Genomic DNA, 14,719 nt, shown 5'->3' on the forward strand with positions numbered 1-14,719 from the left:
AAATGGATTAAAAGCTGAATAGTTATGGTTTTTTTAAATCGGATGATTCTTTTTTGAAACACCCTGTATTATTATGTGTTATTAAGAATATGCTGATTATCTTCATTTTCAAGTCTGTCCTAGTGTGTATGTATTTCAAAAAATGACTATCATGCATTCAAAAAAATCTGTTCGTGATGAAGATTATTTACTATCATATTTGAATTCAGCACCCCAAAATTAGTCTAGAAAACTAATTTTACTCATGTTGGGGGGGGGGGGGGAAAGAGTTAAAAATTGTTGACCAGTGTAATTACCAAGTTTTCCAATCGCAATGTTTTGGAAACAACGCCGTAGTTACCAACAAAACTAATGGGATAACTTTTTGCATTTTACGGCATTGTAGAATTATCGGGAAAAGCACTACATAATTTTGTCTATACTCTAGCTCCAAAATATATTTATCGACCTCACGCAGTTGTAAATTGGGACATATACCAGCAAAATTCAAAATATCAAATGGAAATAATGACCACTTTATGTGCAAAGGCGATTCTGAATTAATTTTCTCTCTGTGGCTGGGTTTAAGCTACGGTCGCATTTTTTGCAAAATGCGAAAGAAAATCTTAGAATTCGAAAGTAGTAGTAGCCACTTTCGCAAAAATGCGTACCGGAGGTACAAAACGAGTAGACATCCAACCATAGGCGTACGCAGAATTTTCGGGGGCTTTCAATTTTCTTTTTCCTTCTCAGGGGGGGGGGGGGTTACATTTTTTCCTGCAAAATAACACCATAATTTCAAGAGGGGTTAGAACCCCAAAACCCCCCTTTGCGTACGCCAATGCATCCAACCATCAATCATTAGCATTGTAGCATTTTGCTAAAGCTTATCCCCTCATTTTCGCTTTTTTGCTAAAGCAATTTTTTTATCTAGCTTAAACCCTGCTCTGTGGGTTATGTTCTCTAATCTATACAAATATAATCTACAATTTCCGACCGATCGTCGCTGAATTTTGTATATATACGAAACAGGACCCGACTTGAACGATAGGGATAGGCTACTTTAAAAGTTCGTCAGAGCAGGGCAAATGCCCGAAATGAGTGAAAAACTGTCGGGCAACAATGGTTGGGGCCTCAACAATGACTTTCAGAATATTTACTTCGGTTACAGTGGTTCCCTAACAATGCGTTTCAGACGTGTTTCTTCCTTTACAATGGTTTGTCACTTCAATGCTCCCGGTATATTGAGAAAACCCGCGCAGTTATATACCCCCCGGATATTACCTTGTATTAGACGTAATTTCTCCTAACATAAGCATGATTTGCATAATGTTTCTCCATAGCTTTTTGATCAATTGATGAACGATAGAAAAAAATAGAATTGTCACGAATCAAAACCTATATTTGAAATTATCAGCTATAATTTCATGATATGAAGTAATTTTCAAGTGTTTTCATAAGTCCAGTTATTTCACGTATCTAATGAAAGGATCAAAAGTAAAAAGAATCGTCACGAAACAAAAACTGTATTAAAATTATCAATGATAATTTGTCTCATACAAAGAGATATGCTTAACCCTTAGATGCACGATTTTTATTTATAAAATAATATAGAGCCGATAATTTTTTTTTTCATAGTCAATGACACGTATAAGACGGCGGAAAAATTAATTTGAAAAAAATCTATTTCGAATTGTACCGCTTATACAGGACCTTAAAGAGGGCGTACAGAGCCTCAAAAATCGCTTATAAACTAAATGAAGTAATACTACTTTGGAAATATATCTTTGTGATTCAAACTATAATAAGGGAAAAAAAATCGGATTGCAAGCTTCAAGGTAAAAAAAAAGAAATGCAAACAAAACATTTTAACAAATTAGCGAAGTCATGCTCTGCAACATACAAAGAGCTGTAATATTAATAAGGAAAAAACTCTTCTCTACTGATTCAAAATAAGAAATGGAAAGAATATGACCTCGCCTTAGGTACAAAGGCAATTCTGAATTTTCATCTTGAAATGAATTGCAGTAATGAACATTTGAATAATTCTTTGCACATATGCAAAGCTTGGCATTTAACCCTCTAACGAAAAATTTCAAAGAAAAATGACCTCAGCTTTCAGTGAAAATGAACAAAATACGTCACAAGTAAGACAAATTTAGCATTTGGATTTTTTTTTTGGGGGGGGGGGACAGTACTCAAAGACTTGAGGGTTAGATTTTCGTTACAGCTTTAATTATTTGATGAATATTTGGAAAAGACTAGAATTGTTACCCTAACTACACCCAAAACAAACCCCATATTCAAAATTATCATAGATAATTTCTCTAATATAACGCATGGTTTGCCTTCTCAGCTCGAATTATTTGACGAATTAAAACTTAAATTAGTATTAGGATTTTTCAATTTATTTGGTATTTCAAAAAACACGTTTTAGTGTCATTTCAGTGCAAAATACAGCTATTTAAATACAAAACATTTTCATATCTAGAAAGAGTTTATTTCATAGTGTCATTTTTTGAGAGCTGCTGAATAAAATAATATAGATTCATAAAATCGCCCCAAATTCAGAGTACTGGAAATAAAATTCAAGGAGACAAATATTCAATTTTCCTAAGGAAGGATTTTATCTGTTCATAAATAACGTTAAAACCAAGGTACACTGTGCATTTTACGCTTATTTCATCATTTTAGCTAATTAAAAAAAATCCCCTCTAATCAACTATAGTGCTATGCTGATGTGTTGTTTCAATTAAAAATATGCTAACAGGGCCAATTTACATCAATTTTTGTAAAAAAAATAATTACGTTTTTATGGGAGTCAACCATAGAGAGCTAAAATTATCGAGGACAATTTTATAGCTTTTCTAAAACGTGACGCGTGATTCGTATAGTCTCGTCATAGCTCGAATTATTTGATGGACAGTCCAATTAAATATATATATTGGAGAGAGAATATTATCCGGAGAAAATTCTCAGAGAACGAGAATATTCTCCTGAATGCAAAAATTGGAGAATAATCGAGAATATTCTTTATTTTAAATAATTTACACTAGTTTATATCATGAAATATAAATTAGTTTTCACTGACTGAAACATTTATGACAAAATCATTTTTTGGTATAATCACCCCCCCCCCCCCCACTCCAAATGACAACTTTTAGTTCGAAAATATTCTCCTGATCATGATGAAAGGCTTTAAAAGTTTGGTTATGAAGATTTTAGAAACCTTTAGATTAAAACCTCTTAAAAAGTTATTTAAAATTAGATAAATTTTCAGAAATTAGTTCAAAGCAAAGGGTAAAAACTCCAAGTTGATTGACAAAGGAAGCTATTCTTACACAATCATCTTCATTCAGAAGCTGTTGTTTTTTCGATGTGCATACACTTAAATTCTGTATCACTTACATTGCTTTGTGTTGTGCGATTCAGCCATGTTGGTTTCATTTTCTCGCTTTTAAACTTTAATATTGTGGGCTACAAACTTCAATATCCCCTGCCTTCTTGACGGGAAGAGAGAGAGAGGGTACAGAATATTCTCTCGAAGGACTACTATTATAAATAACTGAAGAATATTCTCATTGAGGAGAATATTCCAGAATATATTCTCCGGAAGGACTATTATAATATTTCCGATAAGAATATTCCCCAGTAATTTGTAAAAGTAGTCCTTCCAGAATATTTTCAAGGAAATTATATATATTTATATTATAAATAACAGGAGAATATTCTCAAGTTATTTATAATAGTAGTCCTTTCAGAGAATATTCTCCTCGATGATAATATTAATTCTGTTTCTTGCACATGACGCATGATTCGCATAAACTTTCTTCCTAAAGAAGAATTAATTGATGAACAATTGTGTGAAAATTGAATTGTCAAGAAATATTGGAGATAATTTCTCGAACATGGCTCGTGATTTTCATACAGTTTCTTCTCAGCAACACAAATCGTTCAAGTTAATGAATTTTCTCGAAAAAGAAGACAGGAAAGAAACCCATGTGTATTAACAAATCAGAAAAAAAAGTCGCGATTTTTTTTTATTCCTGGGGAAAAAAAAATTGAAAAAAATTTTCATATTTTTTTCCAGAATTTATCGACCTATTTGGGGTCTGTTGGTAGACATGCTGTCAGAAATTCAGAAAATTGAGTCTTCTCAGTTCACAATTTAGAAATCACGCATAGAAAATTTTAAGCACCAATAAAAATTTCATAACCGTGATTTGGGGATTTGTTAAAGCACATATATTCGGACGAATAACTAACAAATATTCGGCAAAAGGACCAAGTAGACTGGATACCGAACACCAACCGAATAATCATCCCATCCCTATTTCGAATTAGAGATAATATCACGAACACGAATCAAGATTTGAGTGAATTTCCTTCACAGCCCAAATTATTTAAAGATTAATTGAAAGAAAAAGAATCACGAGAAAAAAAAAATCATGTGTCAAATTGTCAAAGACAGTTTCAAGAACATGACACTTTTCTTTCCGTCTCTTAATTACTCCAATTATTTGAGACATATAATTGGAATGAATGAAGGAAAAGAGCGAATTGTCACGGATAGAAAAACGAAATCATCAGAAGTAATTCTTCTAAGATGACGCATGATTTTCACGAAGTTTCAGCCCAGTAACCACAAAACGTCCAAAATGGTTTATGAATTAACTTGAAAAAGAATTGATAGGAAAAACAAACCAATGTCTAAGATTAGAAATAGCATTTCAGCTCAAAAGAACAAATTTCTTGCACATGACGCATAATTTGCACAAACATTTTTCATACCATGATGAAAGTTTACCATTAGTTGAACAATTCAAAAGAAAGGGAGAATTTCGACGAAACATCAGAGATAATTTCTCGAAAATGACGCATGATTTGCATAGAGTTTCTTCACAGCAACAAGAATCGTCCAAGACTGATAATGAATTATCTCAAAAAAAAGAATTGACAGGAAACAAACCCATGTGTAAGATTATCAGAGATAGTTTCTTGCGCATGACGCATCATTTCCACAAACTTTCTTCATACGTAGTTGATAATGAGGAATTAATTGGTAAACAATTGAAAAAACAAACTGTCACAAAAAAACAAAACCTAAAAAAAAGTAATTTAGTTTTAATACTGGGGCTTAACAAATCAGAAAAAAAGTCCGGGGGAAAAACGTTCAAAATATATATATATTTTTCCAGAATTTATCGACACCTTTGGTCTCTTGGTAGACATGATGACATAAATTCAGAAAATTTTGTACCTTCTCAGAAATCTTCCCAGTTTGGAGAGAAATCGCGCATAGAAAATTTTATTCCCCTATAAAAATTCCATAGTCGTGATTTGGGGATTTATTAAAGCACATATATTCGTCAAAATACCTAACAAACATTCGGCAATACCAAATATTTGGCAGAAGGGAAAAGTAGGCAGAATACCGAACACCTATCGAATAATCGTCCCATCCCAATTTCGAATTAGAGATAATTTCGCGAACGCGAATCACGATTTGTGGGAATTATCTTCACAGCCAAAATTATTTAAAGATTAATTCAAAGAAAGAGAATTGCCACAAAAAAAAAAAACTAAACAAAAAACCCACGTCTGAAATTGTCAGAGAATTTCATGAACATGACACTTTTCTTTCCGTCTCATCATTACTCCAATCATTTGAGACATTTGATGTATGAAAAAAAAGAGCTTTTTGTCACGTAGAGATGAGAGTATTCTGAGAATATTCTCATGGATTTGTAAAAATTGGAGAATAATCGAGAATATTAATTTTTCTTTTAAATAATGAAATTTTTTACAATTTTTTTTTATATTCTGAAATATAAATCAGTTTTCATTGCCTAAAACATTTAAAACAAAGCAATTTTTAGCATAATCACCCCCAATGACAACTTTTATTTTGAGAATATTCTCCCAGTCACGATGAGAGGTTTTAAAAGTTTGGTTATGAAGATTTCAGAAAAACGTTTAGATTAAAACCTTAAAAAGTTATTCAAAATTAGATAAATTTTCGGAAGCAAAGAGTAAAACGAAAGTTGATTAACAAAGAAAGCTCTCTATTCTTATACAATCACCTTCATTCTGTAAGATACAGAACTGTTTTTTTTTTTAATGCATATGCATTAAAAAATTTTGTGTATCACTCATATTTCTTTTAAAAGTTGTGCAATTCAGCTATGTTAGTTTAATTTTCTTGCTTTCAAGCTTCAATATATTGTGGGCTACAAACTTCAATATTCCCGTCGAGAAGAGAGACAGGAACAAAGAATATTCTCCCAAAGGACTAATATTATAAATTACTAGAGTGATATTCTTATTATTTTTGATAAGAATATTTTCTCAAGTTATTTGTAGAGTTTATTTATTATAATACACGTTATTACGAATAGTCATGAGAATACTCTCTGGAAGAACTACTATTATAAAAATAACTGAAAAATATTCTCCTAAAGAGATTATTCTCGAGAATTTTACATCTCTACTGTCACGAAACAAAACAAAATTATCAAATGTAATTTTTCTAAGATGACGCATGATTTGCATGAAGTCTCATCATAGTAACACGAATCATCCAATACTGTTAATAAATTACCTTGAAAAAGAATTGACAGGAAACAAACCCATGTATAAAATTATCAGCGATAGTTTCTTGCACATGACGCATAATTTGCACACACTTTCTTCATAAAATGAGGAACTAATCCTTAAACAATAAAAAAAAAAGTTGCCACCAAACAAAACTTATATTCAAAATAATCAGTGATAGTTTCTCGAATTTGACGTATGATAGGCTATGCATACATTTTCTCCACAGTAACGTGGGTAATTCGACATTAGTTACATAATTTTCTTCTGAACAATAATAATTATTCACGAAAAACAAACAAACAAACCTTGGGAGAAGGAGTAGTAGCAGCAGCAGCGATGGCCACTGCAATGGACGATGATGCTGCTGCGGCAAAAATCTCCGGTGAAAAGCGGATCAGTCTCAGCTGACGACAATGCAGCCATTGACGACACTATAAATAGCACGGCGAGGGATGATGATGATAACACAAACAACAATCTCGTAAACAACAACGCCCCGACTATGAATACGACCACGACATTAATGATAATTGGATTTCTCCAATCGCACAGCGATTCGCGTAAATCGCCAATCGAGCCGTTTTAGACATGAAAACGAAAAACAAGCTTGTTGTCATCTTTGGATATTTCGCAGAGAAGGATCGTGTCATTGCCTCTCGCTCTCACGGCGATGCCGGTAACGCCGCCTCTGCTTATAGTTGTGGCAGCAGCAGCATCAAAGAGCGGTACCACCAACAACCGTGTGTGAACATCATCATCATATCTCTCTCGTTACTAGCTAACGTCTCGAATTAGAGCCAACTGATTCAATAATACTGAGAGAGAGCAAGCGGATAAATAAACAACACACACACACTGTGGATGGGTATGGCCCGAAAGCCGGCATCGGGCTCGCACACGGCGCTACGTGTATTATAAAAGAGACAAAAGAAAAGAGGGTGGTTGCTTGCGCATACGTACACCACCAACCACCCTGCCGAATACGTGCCGCTGATCTCTGGAAGGCGACTGCAAATGCCAATTTCACGAAAGAAAGACGGAATTTCTTACTATACTTGGCGACTTATCTTTGCATTAAAGCCGGGGAGGTTCTCAACTTTTTCTCAGCAGCGACCCAAAATCAACAACACAACACGACCAACTCGGTCTATTTTTTATCTAAAGACTATACTATATATATTAAATATACGTAAAGTGTGTGTGTGTGTGTGTGTGTGTGTGTGAGATTAACAAATTTTCTAGTTTTCTAAATCAGTGATGTCCATTTCATTGATCTTAACAGATGTGGGTAAACAGCAACCCCCCCGAGTTATTGAAACCTTTAACTAAAAATTGAATGATTTCTAACCTAAATTCTGAATTTTCATTGATTCTGGAATGATTTCTCTAATAAATTCTGAAATTATTTCTTTGACAAATTGTGAATTTTCATAAATTCTGAAATTATTTCTCTAATAAATTCTGAAATTATTTCTCTAATAAATTCTGAAATTATTTCTCTAATAAATTCTGAAATTATTTCTCTAATAAATTCTGAAATTATTTCTCTAATAAATTCTGAAATTATTTCTCTAATAAATTCTGAAATTATTTCTCTAATAAATTCTGAAATTATTTCTCTAATAAATTCTGAAATTATTTCTCTAATAAATTCTGAAATTATTTCTCTAATAAATTCTGAAATTATTTCTTTCATAAATTCATAAAAAGTTTTCATAAAAGACAAATAAATTGATGGAAAATTGAGAAGAAAAAGCTGTCACAAAACAAAACTTATATTTGAAATTTTCAGAGATAATTTCTCAAATAAGAGGCAGAATTAGCGTTAATTTTTTTATAGCTCGAATTATATGGGATACAATAAATTAAGGAGAGCATTGCTATGAAACATAATTTCTGTAACACGATCTCTACACATTTTCTTCATAGCTTTAATTATCTCATGAATAATTGAGAAACGACTGGTCACAGAACAAAGCCTATGTTAACCCTTTCAGCGGCATTGACGAGACATCTCGCCTCGTTAAAAGCCTGTTATTTCAGCATTGTGACAGGCCCAGACATTTTGTGCAAAGTTAATTTCTCAATGGAACACGTTTTCCTATATCCCTTATATTGCACCTGCTTAAAATCAGGGGGAAAAAGATTACTTCATTAATAAAGATATGTCATTTTGAAGGGGTTTAGTGATTTTTGTGCTGTGTCGTTAAAAGGGTTAAAATTAACAGAGATAATTTCACGAAGACGAAGCACGATTTGCGTAAACTTTCTTCATAGCTGAAATTATTTGATGAATAATCGGAAGGGGAAAAGAAAAAGAATTTTGTGTGTGTGTGTCAAGGGAAAAAGTCCATATTTGGAATTTTCAGAAATAATTTCAAGATCGTTAAGTGTTTTTTGGAGGTTTTTTTTCATAGCTCCAATTATTCGAGACATTTAATGAATTAAATAAAAAGCAGTTAATTTTTACGGAACAAAACACATTAAAAAATAGCAAAAGTTAATTTTTCCTCTTCCGCAAAAAGAAGCAGACTATCTTTTACAATTTAAAGCAGGATTTGCGTACATTTTCTTCATACCTCAAATTTGATGAATAATTAAAAAAAAAAAAAATGGTAAGAATTGGTCTTACTCGAAAATACAATTTCGAAGAATAATTTCACTCCTCTCGAAAATTTTAAAGGGTGTTTTTGTAAAACAAGGGGTACTTATTTACTTTGTCAACAATAAATAACTATTCAAACCCCCCATAAAATTTGGAGTATCACATGGTTCACACTCATTTGAAGTGAAAAAAATTCAAGGGCTATTCAATCACTTTTCCATGCAAAATTTAAAAATGTAACATTCATATCGTGGTTGATAAAAATCGAGATTTTTTTCTCAAAAAATGGAATTAAATGGATTTTTTTTAAAAATTTATGCTCCGCATTTACTCATTTTTAATTTCGAGTTTGAAATGCTCATTTATTAAAGATAATTTTTTTTAAATAATTATTAGTTCTAATTTAAGCCTGTTGGTAATATTAAGTTCTAAAAGGTCTTGCCTTAAAAAAAAAAAATTGTAGTTTTATCAAAAGACATTCAGCAGAAATCATTTTATGTTTGAAACATCATTGAAAAAGGTGCTTTTTCGATAAAAATATCAGAAATCACATGTAGCCATATACGTAGGGTGGCCATATGACCCGTATTTCCCGACACATTCCTGTAAATTTTGGCCATCCCGACTTTTCCATAAAAACGTATTTAACGAGATTTAAGTATTAAATTAATTGAAACATTAAAATTATTTTTCCAACCCCAAAAAATATATTATAATTATGACTAAATTCGTATTTTCATTTCACATATTTATTATGTTAACATCCCCCCCCCCCTAGTTTAAATCTATACAGCATCAATGCAATGGTGCTTCATTTTTTGCGTTTGGTGATTTTTTTTTTTTTGGAAATTTCAACAATAATGCAACTTTGGTTACCTTTAGCATCATTTTTGGTGACAATTGGCGATTTTGTCGTATTTTTTATCGTGGAAGTATGGTGAGCCTATATTTATGCAACAGACGTTTATTAGTATATTAATTCAATAGTTTAAAATATTTCGAAGCAATATCTTAAGCGAAGTGTTTTGCAGCCAGATTTTACACGCAACGTCTTTTTAAGCACAGAAATGCCTTAGGTATGTGTGACCACATGTCCTGTTTTAAACACTGTCTCGTAACTCATCGTTGTTGCTCCACTCGTTTGTAAATTGTTTAGGGAGGGGATTTAGATGTGGGGAGGGAAACAAAAATTTATGAAAGAAATTCACGCGAAAAATTTCTTTCAAGCACTCTTACAAGCATTTGAAAATACAGTCGAATCCCATTTTAACGAATACCGTTATAGCGAAAATCTTGTTTTAACGGACAATTTTCTAATACCCCAGGTAAGTTTACACAGGAACAATGCGAAAAACTGGAATTCCTTTATAACGAAATTTTCTTTGTAACGAAGTGATTTCTCCGGTCTCTTGGAGTTCGTTATAACGGGATTCGACTGCAGTTATTTTTTTCAAGGACTGCAATGATTTTTCAAAGGACTTTTAAAGACTTGAAAATGAACTTTTTTTTTTAGATTTTCAAGGATTGTACGAACCCTGTTTCAGTCGTCAACGAAATTTGAAGGCGTAAAATTGAATTTTGATGAGTGGATCTCGCATCTAGATGCGTATTGGCGAACACTGTTCAGGATACATGCTTTTGTTTCCAGTAGGCAGCTGACTTCACAAATGATGCTACTTTTCTACAGCTTTATAATGCCGGTGCCGAATCAGATGGATAGATACTATTTTGCTTCCATCATCACCTGCTGTTTCTTTGGCACCAAGAACAGGTGCAGGCCTTAATGCCTCTTTCATTTGTCACTGAAATGAGGATAATTCATTCCGATGGTCGGTCTTGAGCAGTTTATTTCTAACCTGATTCTACCACGCATGCGATTATAAGGAGAGCATTGATTGTGTGTTTTCAGCATACAATCTGCATACATGTATCTTATTTGCAGTAGTAGTCTCAAACCAGCGGGAACCATGGCACCACCCCATACGCTTTTTTTTTCAATCAACCCCCCAACAAGTTACTACGTTGCAATTATCAGGAGGAAGAGTAGGGGCGGGGGGTATGCCCAGACAGTTTTGTAGAGTCCTATTTTTTATGAAAATTTCTTATTTTTGTCAAAGGTAATTAATTTTGTGAAAAACAAGTACTTTTTTTGGGAAGCGAAATAATCTAGTTAATTAATCGCAAAAGAAATGGTATACCAAGCTGATAGTTTCAATAATTTGCATTTTGTGAAGGGTCTGAAAAAAATACCCAAATGCCGCCTGGACAGACCCCTGTTAATAAAATAACCCTTTTTTTGACAAGGAATTCGATTTGAACTCGTAAAAAATATCACTTGCGCTCTTTGGCATATAAAGGTTGGTAACCAACGTTTCTCAACCTGGGCTATATGCTTCCCCCTCCCCGTATTGAGATATTTTTGGGGGCACGGGTAAAAATCAAATTGAAGGGGGACCATCACAGGTGGCTGGGGGGGGGGGGCCCCGCAGAGTGGTTGTGAACGTTTTTCAGATGTGAAGAATATAACTTTATTTATTTAATTTTATTCAAGTGAAATAAAATTGCGAAAAAGTGAGGCTATACTTCCAGAATTTAACAGAAATGCTCATATAGAATCAGAGCCGTCCTGGCTGGTAATGTCAGCTGGGAAGAAGGGGGGGGGGGCGGGAAGGAGCTCTGACTATTATTTTGTTGAGGCACCGTCTCCCCTCCCAGTGAGGGACCCTTATGACCATAAAGGAGCTACTACATAATGACATCCACTGCTATGATTTTTGAGTTTAAGTATGTAAATATGCTACTTATTAGCAGCTACTACCAGCTCCAGAATATTCCAGAGTCCCGGAAAAAAACATTTTTCCCGAGATCCATGATGATGAGACCACATAGCATAGAAAATTCACAAGAGAACCCTCGCTGAACTCTAGCTTAGGGGTCCAAAGACTGACCGTATTTATAATATTTTTGCTTATTATAAATGAACTAAATTCAGTAACTAGAAATTATCTTGTTTCTAGATGGGGGGGGGGGGGGCAAGAGGGGGAAAAAATGGCTCCAAGTGGGAAACGGTTAAGGAAAACTGGTCTATGCCAGTGACTTACGGGGATCATAATACGAACTCAGTTGTAACGACATCGAAGATTCTGTGAAATTGACGTTTTAACTAAGGTGTCGTTAAAACCGAGGTTGATGTTTCAAGAAAAACATATAATCGGATGCAATCAAACATTATGTATACAGTTAAAAATTTCATTACGATTAGGGGGGGGGGTGACCATAATGTACCGAAAAATACCCAGGCCACATCGCCATATGGCAATATCGGCTCGTCCATAATGTACCAAGAAAAAGCGGGATATCGTGATCATAAAAATGGGAAATCACCCATTGTCGGCGAAAGTACTGAAAAACATACCTGACACTGATAAATTGCTAACATCATTCATTGCCTGCAGTGAATGAAAATCTATTTACAAGATTTACACAGCACATTTGTTTAATGAATGCAGCCGAGGCCCGCTTAATCGGATAACGCCAATAAACGGAACGGATAAAATCCCCAGGCACTAACATTGTCGCTGTGGGAGAAATTTTGAAGTTCCGCTCATTTAATATGATAATTTCAACGACTTTTCCCCCTTTTAATCAAATATTACGCTTCACACGTCAACTGTTAATACACATCAACCACTATATACATATTATTTCTATCGAATAAAACATTTGGAATTAATGTAAAATATGTTATTTAGTTGAAATAAATACATTTGAGATGAGGTACTCCTCAAGTTTTCTTTAATACACACATATAATTATTTTATTTCTATTCTACATTGAGCCAGTAGAGGGCGCTATCATAATTAAAAGTATAAATTTTAGTTATTGTGATCATTGCAATTAAATATAATTTTCATTTCATTTTTGATATCGATTTATTCGAGAAGTTTTATCGATATTGATACTTAAATAGTGTTTTCGATACACAAACTATACCAATGTTGTGAAATGGAAATTGAATTGTTCCCCGCATAATCGTATTTTGTGTGTGATGGAATTGCTAATTCCTATTAAGCGGGGCCGACTGTATTTTTATATATGCATAATCTAATGTATTATAACAAAATTATGCAAATTATTTTCGTCCCGGATTTTGGTAAAGGTTGTAAATTAAAAATTTGGAATTTTTGTAGAAAGAAAGCAGGAAAGAAAACTACGGGAATGTCCCGTTTACGGGTCATATTAATAGCATGTCAAAGCGTTGAACATGCAATAAATCTTTTTTTTCATGAATAACACACAAACATTCCCCGATTTATACGATAATTCTAATTCTCGAAACTCAAGAAAATCCCATAGAGAAACGGAAGCAAAAGTCTCGAAAACGTTTTCATCTACGTCACAAGCAAGATTCATCAATATTATTTTCCTATGAAAATCAGCCAGCGACCTCCAATTACTGACGTTACAGCCGAGGTGTCGTTATAACAGAATTTGACTGCACTTATAATGATGCACCGGTGTGAAATACTGAAATCTGTTCTTGTTCCAACGCCAAAGCGGCGACGTCAGTGATGGGATTGCGGCAGCCCTTTGCCATGGGAAGAGATGCGCGTGGAGCCGGGAATGCGCCAAGATTTTGCGCACATACACACAAAGGCCGTGGGATCGAATTGATGGGGAGGAGGGATGACGATGATGATGCTAAAGGAGGACGAAGGATGAATGGATGGATGCAGTCCGTTGGCGAGAACCCAGACATGGGCTTCGATCGCCTAATGCAATAAACTTACACGACAATATTATAGAACAGTTTTCTCGGGGAGGTTCGTTGGAAGTGTTTTAGACCTATGGGAGCTTTATGTAGGATATTTCGATCGCTGAATAGAATTTGAAGGGTGCTCGGCCCCACATTACGAAATAATGTGGCTGCTCGAGCACTTCCATCATCTACTCCACCGGCAACTTTCGTAGCACGAAGTTTTAGTGTCTCATCTCAATTCAACAATAAAAAAAAAAAATTTCAAAAATTCAAAATATTTTATTCCTCACAAATTCATTTCTCCATCCATGAAGTCGGAAAAGTCATAGCGTTTCGTTTTATAACACTTTGCATGCCTACTTCACGAGCAAAAATAAGAGATTAGGCTATAGGAATTACTGACCAAAAACTAAACAATAGTGATCGAAATTGACGGATTACTGAAAGTTAGTGGAAGAAGTACATTTGAATGGGACAGTAGAAGCCGTTTATTAGAATCAAGGATAATATTATCATTCGGGTTGCTAAGTACGAAACAGACCAATACCATAACTTATGGAAAAAATTCGTTGAGATAGTTATCAGCATATTACAGTTTATCTATTTTTTGTGTGTATATTTCGACGCTAAGGTTGAACCAGACTTTGTTTTCAGCAAAAATATATTGTTTTAGAATATGGGGGGGGGGGAGCATAACTGAACATTTTGCAACTATTTGTATGGAAAAGAAAAACCGAAGAGTCCCGTTCGATTAAACTGGAGGTATGGTCATCGTATTA

General features: G+C 33.9%; 1 protein-coding gene across 3 annotated transcripts in view; it reads right to left on the reverse strand.

The window, feature by feature from the left end:
- LOC149077261 (beta-1,3-galactosyltransferase 5-like) overlaps positions 1–14,719 on the reverse strand; it is a 68,186-nt gene that overhangs the window by 27,012 nt on the left and 26,455 nt on the right. Inside the window, exon 1 of one of the 3 annotated variants that reach the window (XM_089245023.1) lies at positions 6,882–7,555. The exons of the other annotated variants lie outside the window; for them this stretch is intronic. The gene's annotated coding sequence lies outside the window, so the exon portion shown is untranslated. Of the gene's footprint in view, positions 1–6,881; positions 7,556–14,719 lie in introns of those variants that run through there. 3 annotated transcript variants of the gene reach the window in all.

This window comes from Pholcus phalangioides, unplaced genomic scaffold (assembly GCF_987345545.1).
Source record: "Pholcus phalangioides strain wild (caught in Gottingen) unplaced genomic scaffold, Ppha-v1.0 ptg000015l_1, whole genome shotgun sequence".
Classification (NCBI taxonomy): Eukaryota; Metazoa; Arthropoda; class Arachnida; order Araneae; family Pholcidae; genus Pholcus; species Pholcus phalangioides.